Source organism: Egretta garzetta, unplaced genomic scaffold (genome assembly GCF_000687185.1).
Source record: "Egretta garzetta isolate BGI_Z169 unplaced genomic scaffold, ASM68718v1 scaffold9, whole genome shotgun sequence".
In the NCBI taxonomy this organism is placed as follows: Eukaryota; Metazoa; Chordata; class Aves; order Pelecaniformes; family Ardeidae; genus Egretta; species Egretta garzetta.
Window position 1 is genome coordinate 3123824 of NW_009260763.1, and position 9000 is coordinate 3132823.

Sequence of the window (9000 nt, forward strand, 5' to 3'; positions counted from 1 at the left end):
TAAGATCACCCTTGCCCCGCGTGTGCAATGCAATGGAGCGACTCCTCCAGTCTGCTTAGGGACATGGTTTAGTGGTGGATGGCAGGGTTAGGTTAATGGTTGGACTTGATGATCTTAAAGGGCTTTTCCAACCTAAACAATTCTGTGATTCTATGATCTACATATCAAAAGAAAGAAGAAAAAAAAATATCAAGAATTGGTATTATTTAACACTTTTGAATTTATCCTGCAAACTTTCAAAAATTATGTCAGATAGATACTAGCCCCTCCATAAAAACATGCAGAAATTTAAGTCCAGAAAGGCTCCATGACTTCTGCAAGAAAATAACTTGCAAACATAGGAAAGAAGAAGAAACTCTAAAATATAATCAAAGCAGAAAAAAGCAAGACACTTCTCTGTTGTCAATTGTTCAAAATTCACCTGAAACGGAGAGCAAAAAAAGCATACATAAATAAGAAACTCAACAACCAAGAAAACCTCAGTATGTTGGTCAAATGAAAAAGGCACATCTCAGAAAAATCTGAGTAGGGGAAGGAGGATGAAAGAGTTAGTTAAATTCTAAGCTGTGTAAAAAATTTGCACTTGCTTTTCTGTAAGGGCCAAAGACCTGTTTTCTTCCCTATTCTTAGTGACACTGGCAAGCTTTAATACCCAGATGAGAGTGCAGTCAACTGGATTAGACTGCTGATATGGCTGAAAAGTAATACAGACTAGCTCCACCAACACTTCCCCCGCCCTCCCAGATTAGTTTTCTGCCAATTTAGTTCCTTCAGCCAACTTGCCATGAAGCCAGAGAAGTGCCAGTGTTGACATGAGCGCGCAGGACTGTCACTCTGAGCAGCACACCTAGGCCTGGCTGTGCTGTAAATTGCTGGTACAATTCCTCACATGGCCATACAGTATGGCCCCGCACATGGGGACTGCTAAGAGTTAGGAAATGACCCTGTGAATACATACACAGTTAAATAAATGGGCTTATTTACTTTATTTAAAAAAAAAAACAAAACAAAGAAATGCATCACAAATATAGGCAATGGCTTCCTGCTCACACTAGATACACTATATACTTCAATTCCCTTTGCAATTAGAAATCACCAATGTGGTGAGGCATGATGTAATGCAACTACATTACTGCATTAAAAACACAGAAATCTTTGTAATGGAAGTATCAAACTTCACTAGTCCTAACAACAAGCTTAAGGAACAGTGACAACTGCTAACTAAACAACAGTATGCTAAAATTCACTAAACAGGCTTTATTTTTAAAAAGCTAAAGCATAACCTCCCTGGAAAAACATAAATTTTCTCAGTAATTACTTGTAAAGGCAGTGAAGATGAGGAAGTGCTGTCAACCAACTAATTTTTAATATAACAAAATAACACATGCCAGCTTGCTAATTGCACTCAGTTATGAACCTACTTTTCAAGAAATATCACTCAAAAGACAGCTGAGGCAAAACATCCAACTTCTTAAGAGACCACTGTGCAACTGGAGATAAGTTTCTGCCACCTTCATCCAAACATGAAACTCATGCTTACCTTGATCTATCAGTTCTTTCCATCACAGGGCATGGGTGGGTCTTTCTCCCAAGTGAGGAGCAGTGCCTTTTCCATCTAACAAAGGCTTTGCTAGACGACAAAGAACTTCTTTACCACATTAATAACAGATATTTATTTTCTGTGGTATTCATCAGATGAAGATTCAGCTATGACATATTTGCCATATGGCAGAACCAGTAATCTCAGTTAAAAGTTTACTGCCCCAGTGTGTCAGGTATATGCAGTCATAATAACCTGGACCAGAGTAGTCCAGAAGTTCACTTTTGAAAGTTTATTCCCAATTGTAAAGGATCCTTAAATTACCTCTTGAGCAGTAAGCCCTGGTAGAAATGAAGTTACAATGGACTCTAGTAAGTGTTTCTAAAAGAAGCAAGCCTCAGAAATTACAAAGGCAATTGTAAATACGAAATCTAACATCTACTGCATAGTTCAAATTCTCATCAAATGGGCTCTTGAATAATCTGTCTGTTAGACTGTCATATTAAATTCTGCCATCAGCAGGATATTCATATTTTGCTAAATGAGCCATAAAAATTGGACATGCCAAACAAATGCAACATTATATCCTACAACTTTAATAAAAATACATCAGTAGAATGAATTTTAGTACAAGTGAAACAATTGTATGGCACTGGATAAAAACATTCCCATGAAAATAACAAATATTTTTGCAGCTGTTTCTTAAAGACACAAGTGTCTAAAACTACATAATATCAATCAGGCCATACAGTATTATGCTTTAGCACACTAGCAAAATATTATTGGTATTTATCATTCCTAAAACATCTTTGTGGCAAGTCTTATTAAAAAACAAAACCAAAACAAAACAGGGAGCCTTTGCTCCAGCTACAGCTTATATGGTCTGAAAACAAACAAACAAACAGGAAGACTTTGCACAAAGCTTCTGAATCATCACTGTTCTTTACTTATAATCATCCAAGATTCAGTCTGAGAAAGATAATCCCAATACAGTGTCTTTCACTCAAATTATTCTTTCCTCAGTATCACTGGGACATGTATTTAGAAATGTTTCCTTGCCTCATGCAGCCCTTACAGCACTTGCCTATTAAAAAAAACCTTTTAAAGGCCTGCTGACCAACCTGGGAAGAATAACCACAGCCTGCTAATTTATTGTCTCCAGCCTCCAGTCTTCACCATAAACTTGTTCTGCACAGAAGTGAACCTGTTATTTAAAATAACGGAATTTCCCTGGGCAGAATAAAGCTGCTGTTGCACAGAAGTATTTATTCTAAAGTTTAAGTTATGTATTATGCCTTAACCTGACTTAACAGCTCACCAGAGAGAGATGAAAGGAGGAATGTCCTACTCCTCTCACACGCAGAGTCTGTCTGCTCTCCCCAATCCAAGCCATTGTCCTGCCTCCCCTGCTTATCCTTCAGTGAGCAAATTCAACAGAGGTTTGGCAAAGCTCCAATCTGGTACAGCTCACAGCAAGTTCAATCTCTTTGGCAATAAACTGGTAAGTCTTGGGGTGCTGGACAGTAGGAGACACACCAAAAGGCTGGAATTGGGGCGGGGGGGGAGGGCAAAGAGGGAAGAGAAGATCTCTCCTCCCCCACCTGCAGACCTGCAGCAGTGAGCCCTAAGAGCAGCACAGCTGCAACACATAACTCCCTCTAATCAGTTAATAAAGTTCTGCTAATCCCTATGCCCAAACCAGTTAATAATTTTAAACCTTGCAAAGAAAACCAATAAATAGTTAGCATGCAGCTTTACATCCAAAATGGAGTCGCAGTGTGATGAGATAAAAGCAGCATCACAGTTCACTGCTTTGGGGAATCCATACAGCCAATTTGTCATTACCCTATACAAAACAATAGCATTGCACCTTAATCATTTTACTATTTTTTTGGACAGTTTATTTTGAAAGAATTATTTTTTAATTTGATATCCATGCTGCAAATTGCTAGTATACGTTAACCACAAGACATCAGTACTCGTGCATTTACTACAATCCTTTTAATAACAACTATCCTCATATATTAGAACATACACATTAGAACATAATTCCTTCTACAGATTATTTAGAAAAAAGTTATTCAAACAAGAGCACTGCCAAAATGCTATTTCTTTAACTCACAGCAGACATTACACTATAAATAAAAACAAATTCTCAAAAGTTATTTGCTCTTAATCACTCCTGTTAGCTACAGTATCCAAATAACCATTAGCCATTCTGCATTCTGATTTATACTATACTGTAAGTCAGAGACTGAATTCCATTTGGCACAATCCCCAGTTCTGTGCAGGGAGACTACACCGTACAAGAAAATTAAATAAGTTTTCAGTACTTTTATGACATTCTATTGAAAGTACACAAAAAACATCTCACAAATGTGTCTATGTACTAATGTACTACTAAGTTCTACTTATAATGTTAGTAGTTCTCAAAAAAAGCTTCCAACATAAAGATGTGTCACTGAATTAGGCAGTGATTTAATGATTAAATATACACTATTTGATTTTAACCCATTATATGAGAACTGGTTATCTTTTCCACGTTTCCTAAAGGAAATGAAATTCTGTGGCCTCAGCAGCAGAATGAAAAACAGTTTTTATCTTGTATTTGTGAAGGATCAGGGAAATAAAGATTGCCAGGTAATTCTTTTTGCGTCATGATATCCACAAATGCAGGCTGCTGAGCACCCACTGTGGAAGTGCCATTTATTCCTGTGAACACAACATTCATAAGCAACTGACTTGACCAACACAAGACACCAACTTGGACTTCACCACAGCTTAAGATCAGCTTCACCTGAAAATATTACACATGCCAGGCTGCTGAACACAGTAAGAGGAAGTTTAAGAACACATGCTTTTAAAAATTAAAAGTGTAAGATAAAACCAGGTTTAATTCTATATGGCAAATAAGAATAGTAGTATTTTTATTAATTTTAAGCAAGAAGTAATCAAGTACAAAGCGTCAGACTTGAACCTATGTAAGAATATCCCTACCTTAAAAAAACCCTCAAACTAAAACCAAATAGGTGATAAAACATAGGCCCAAAGAAAGGAACTTTCCAAATCTGCCCCCCCCCTCCCCTGCCTCCAATGGAAGTGCCTTTTAGAACAACCAAGTTAACTGAAGAATTACATTTGCCCCTCTTCCCCAAAAAGAATTTGTTTGCTGCCTCTCTACAGCCTCCCCCATCACAACATCTCCATTTTTATTTATCTTGTTTTCTCAGCCTCCTGCAGTATCAAGCTGTCCTGTACACTCTTCCACTCCTTTCTGCAACACACACACACACACACACGCAGATGGAGGCATCTGCTGTCCTCTAGCTGCCCTGACCCCTGACTGCTCAGCCAGTACATGTACTAACACCAGTCAGCAGCAAACTGAACCATGCTGAGGCAACACTGAAACCTTCACTTCAGGGACGCTAATTTTGAGTTCTCTGTTTTATGCAAGCGGGCAAGTTTCATAAAATTTCTAGCTATTTACCTGTGAGATCTCTACTCCTCTGCAAACAAAAGGGTTTAGTAGCTATTGGTGGGAAGAGAGGAGACCAAATGATGAGAGATTACTCAAAACCCCCTCATATTCTTTTACAGCAGTATTTAAAAGTTACGAGTTTGGTGATTAGTCTCACATTATAGGACCTGCTGCAACACAAAACACTTTGACACTCCTTAGTTATCTCAAGAGACATGACTAAAACTTTATAGAAAAGGTGAAGTCTGATACTACATTGAAATCCATGAAGTCTTCCAGAATCAACAGTAATAAAAGCCAAAGTTGTTGTTGAAATCATTACAATTAATAATCCATTGTTTTATCCTTGTACATAAAACAAGAAACAAAGACTAAAATATACAAATAAGCTCATCATAAAAGTATCTGTGCATGCAAGACATTTGCAAAATGTTGGTTTATTCTTGCCGTCAAGCCACATATTGATGTTACTATTTATGTTATTACTGCATAAGTATACATACAAAAGTAATAAAGAAGAGTGTTTAATTTTTTTTCGGCCACTAAAGAAAGGTAGAATTTCTGAACTTTTTCTGAGGAAAGAGTAGTGCTTTCCTATCAAATCCAACTGCCAGAAAATAACAGATGAGGCATCCCACACAAAATAGTTACTGTTACACCTGAGGCTTCTATGTCCCACTGGGCAAAATTATTATAGCAGCAGCTACTTAGGAAAAACTACCAAATAATAAATGCCCCCATAATGAAAACCAGAAAATTGCACACAGATGCTTTCCAACTCAGAAAGCCAAGAACAAGCCTAGGCTCCTAGAATCCTACATCTCAAAATTAAAAAGAAGGTGATGATGTGGAAGAGGACTTGGGCACAGGGTATTACTTTAGAATGTGCTACCAAGCATATTACAAGATATGTTTATAGAGCATTAATAGATAAATGAAGTTTATTTTTAGTATCTTTCTACATGCTTTAAGAAGCAGCCTGTCTTAATATTTCATGTCACCTACCACCCCAGTTAGATTGGCATATACAAAAAATAAGACCATAAGAAGATAGTTCCAATTCGACTTTGCTGAGAAATAGTTCTCAACAAGTGGGTTTCATTCCTAGAAAACAATCTGTCATTGTAGTCAATGAGGTTTCCTTATTCTTAAAATCACTGGAAAGGACAGCTGAACAAAGGTTTGAGAAGATGCAAATGCAGTGCTGGAAAAAAATTCTGAATGGATCAGAGGACTGGGAGACATAAGCAAGCCACGGAAGAGTCCCAAATTTCCCCACTTTCAGATAGAAAACTACTCTCAGGAAAAACAGAACATGTCCAGACATTGATGGGACTGATGCAAACTAGAGAGGAATTCAAGAGCATAAAGCAGGAGTTTGGATTGTGATGAAGTCATAAAAGAAAGTGAGTGGCACCTTAATCCCTTCCCCTCATCGTCAAGCTAATACTTATCTCCACTAGGTCATAAACAAAGCATCAGAGACAATTACAAAAAATTAATAATTAAATCTTACTGTTAAGAAAAAAATAAATAGAAGAGTCATAGTAGGTAGACAATTTTCAAGTGTTCTATCTGAATTTAAACTCCACTCTGCCCTCCTAATTTGTATTACTTGTCAGAGATTTCTCAATATGATTAAAAGAAAAGAAAGGGGGAAAAAAAGCAGGAAAGGCTGACCACCACTTCAAATGGCAACTCTATGTCTATACACTAATGTACAAATGCCATGTTTCTGGTACCACTGCAGAATCCCAGCTACCATTAAGAAAATACACAAGTCTATGACTCTTGCTTTGGTGAAGACAATTCTTTACATGTGAGCTGAATAAAAAACAAAGCAGACTCCTAGAGTCCTCTGGCAGACAACTGTGAAGTTTCTTTTGCTGCTGCTAATGGGTAGTCCACATAGTTTTCTCTGTTGTTATTAAGAAACCTGTAGCCAAGAAAATGGAATGAAAATTGAGCAAATTCCTGTCATGATTGCACTGAAATCTCTCAGCAGCTCTGTAGGTAAGGACTGGCAACATTCCTTAGAAAGGAGGTTCTCAAAAAGAAACTTCAATATTGGTTCTCAATATCACTACTGTAACCACCAAGAGATTGAAAAAAGAAAACAGGAAGGAATAACATGTTTCTCCTTTCTTCTGGAAAATACATGCATTCAGGAATACTTTGAACTTTGCCTGCTATCTACTGCACAGACATAGGGAAACTTCAAATTTAAGGGTAGGAAAAAGAAATTACAATTTCCTTGCAACTCAGAAAAATCCAAGGAGGCAGAATGTAACAGGAGTTCCCACAGTTTTTCTCCAGGGGTAGTGGTCAACAGTATTCTCTATTCCTACGTGTTGAACACCCCTCTATTCTAAATCCAAATAGATTTGCTTATCATTGCTTCATATTTTAGATGTGACTATCAATTGAAAAACACAGGAATTCCTAAAGATGGAAATCACTAATCACTAAATTTCTAGTCCTCCAAATCAGGAAAGAATTCCCACGCAACACGACTACTTTGTTAGTACGAATTTCTGCATAGTCTGCCCATAACTTCGAAACCTTACTGTAGGAAAGTAAATTCAGAAAATGAGGGAAAAGTTTTACTAATCCCACTTGCAAACTAGTTTGAATAACAAAAATAAGGCGCTTCTCACACTCCTGAATTGTAACAGCCCTGACATTTCAAGAAAAGTAAATACACCGGTCATGTATGTCAACATATGTGATGTATATCAACTATTAGCACTGCTCCAGAATGATAACAAATGAAGCTTTAAAGAGAGTCAAACATTATAGTTCTAGGGATCTTTTTCACATTTTCCAGAAAACAGTCTATACAGCACAGCGTAAAAAATGATGACACATTAGATATGCAAAACTGGACAAAAACCATGTACTAGTATGAATCACTGTGTTCAGGAACGACATTACCAGAAAGGCAACAGATATATCACTCCAGGAACACCCTTCCAGAAAGACCATTCTGTTTTCATTGGAGAATAAAATACAAAAATATTAAAAGGAAGCATTTTAACAGCAGAATCACAGCCATATTTCTTCATAGTAACATCTGTTACGCTAAATGAAAGAAAAGCAGTATCTTACCGGACATGTGAAATCAAAACCAAAATTCTGAATAACTACCATACTTAAAAGCAATTAACTTCATTTAACTGTATGTTTATCTTAAGTCTGACTGATAGTCAACATAAGCATGACAGCACCAGAATTTTCTGTCTACAGATGTATATACACACACACGTACATACATAGGTACATACTTAAACAGCACAGTTTCCACTAGACTTAGTTCAGTTAGTGATAGATCTAACATCCATTTGGCACATAATTCGTTTTGTGCATTAATGGCAGGGATGGACAGAGGAGTCCTACCCCTCCTCTCTAACAGCCTTTAATATAACACCTCCAAAACCATCAAGTAAACAATTTTGGTTGGTAGCTTACAGACTTCAACAGAGCCCCTGAAATATACACACTGAGACTACTTATAGATATAACTCTAGGCTCACATAACAATCATCTTGCAAAAGAAGCTGCCATATTTCCTACTCTATACACTTTTATCCCTGGTTTTGTCCACGTTATACTTGTTTCACAAGCCTGATGCTTATCTAGCCTTTGGATAATGGTGGTTTAACATCATTAGGTTGATCTAACGTGCTGCTGTACATTTCCAGATTACAGATTGCCAAAAAATCCCCAGATGTATATATACTCTATGGCTTTACTTTTTCTTATAAAGTCAACATCCCTAATAAGAACCTCTCAAGTAATGCCTGAAAGCCTTCTTCTTCTTTTGCTTCAAAACAGTACAAAGTTTACCAGCTCTTACTGGATCTGCTATAGTACTGTCATCCCATTTGGACTTGGGCCACTTCAGAAAATTTTTGCCACCACCATCCATGTTAAATTTTCTTCACGTGTGTGCACACTCATACACTCTTAGGGTTTCTAT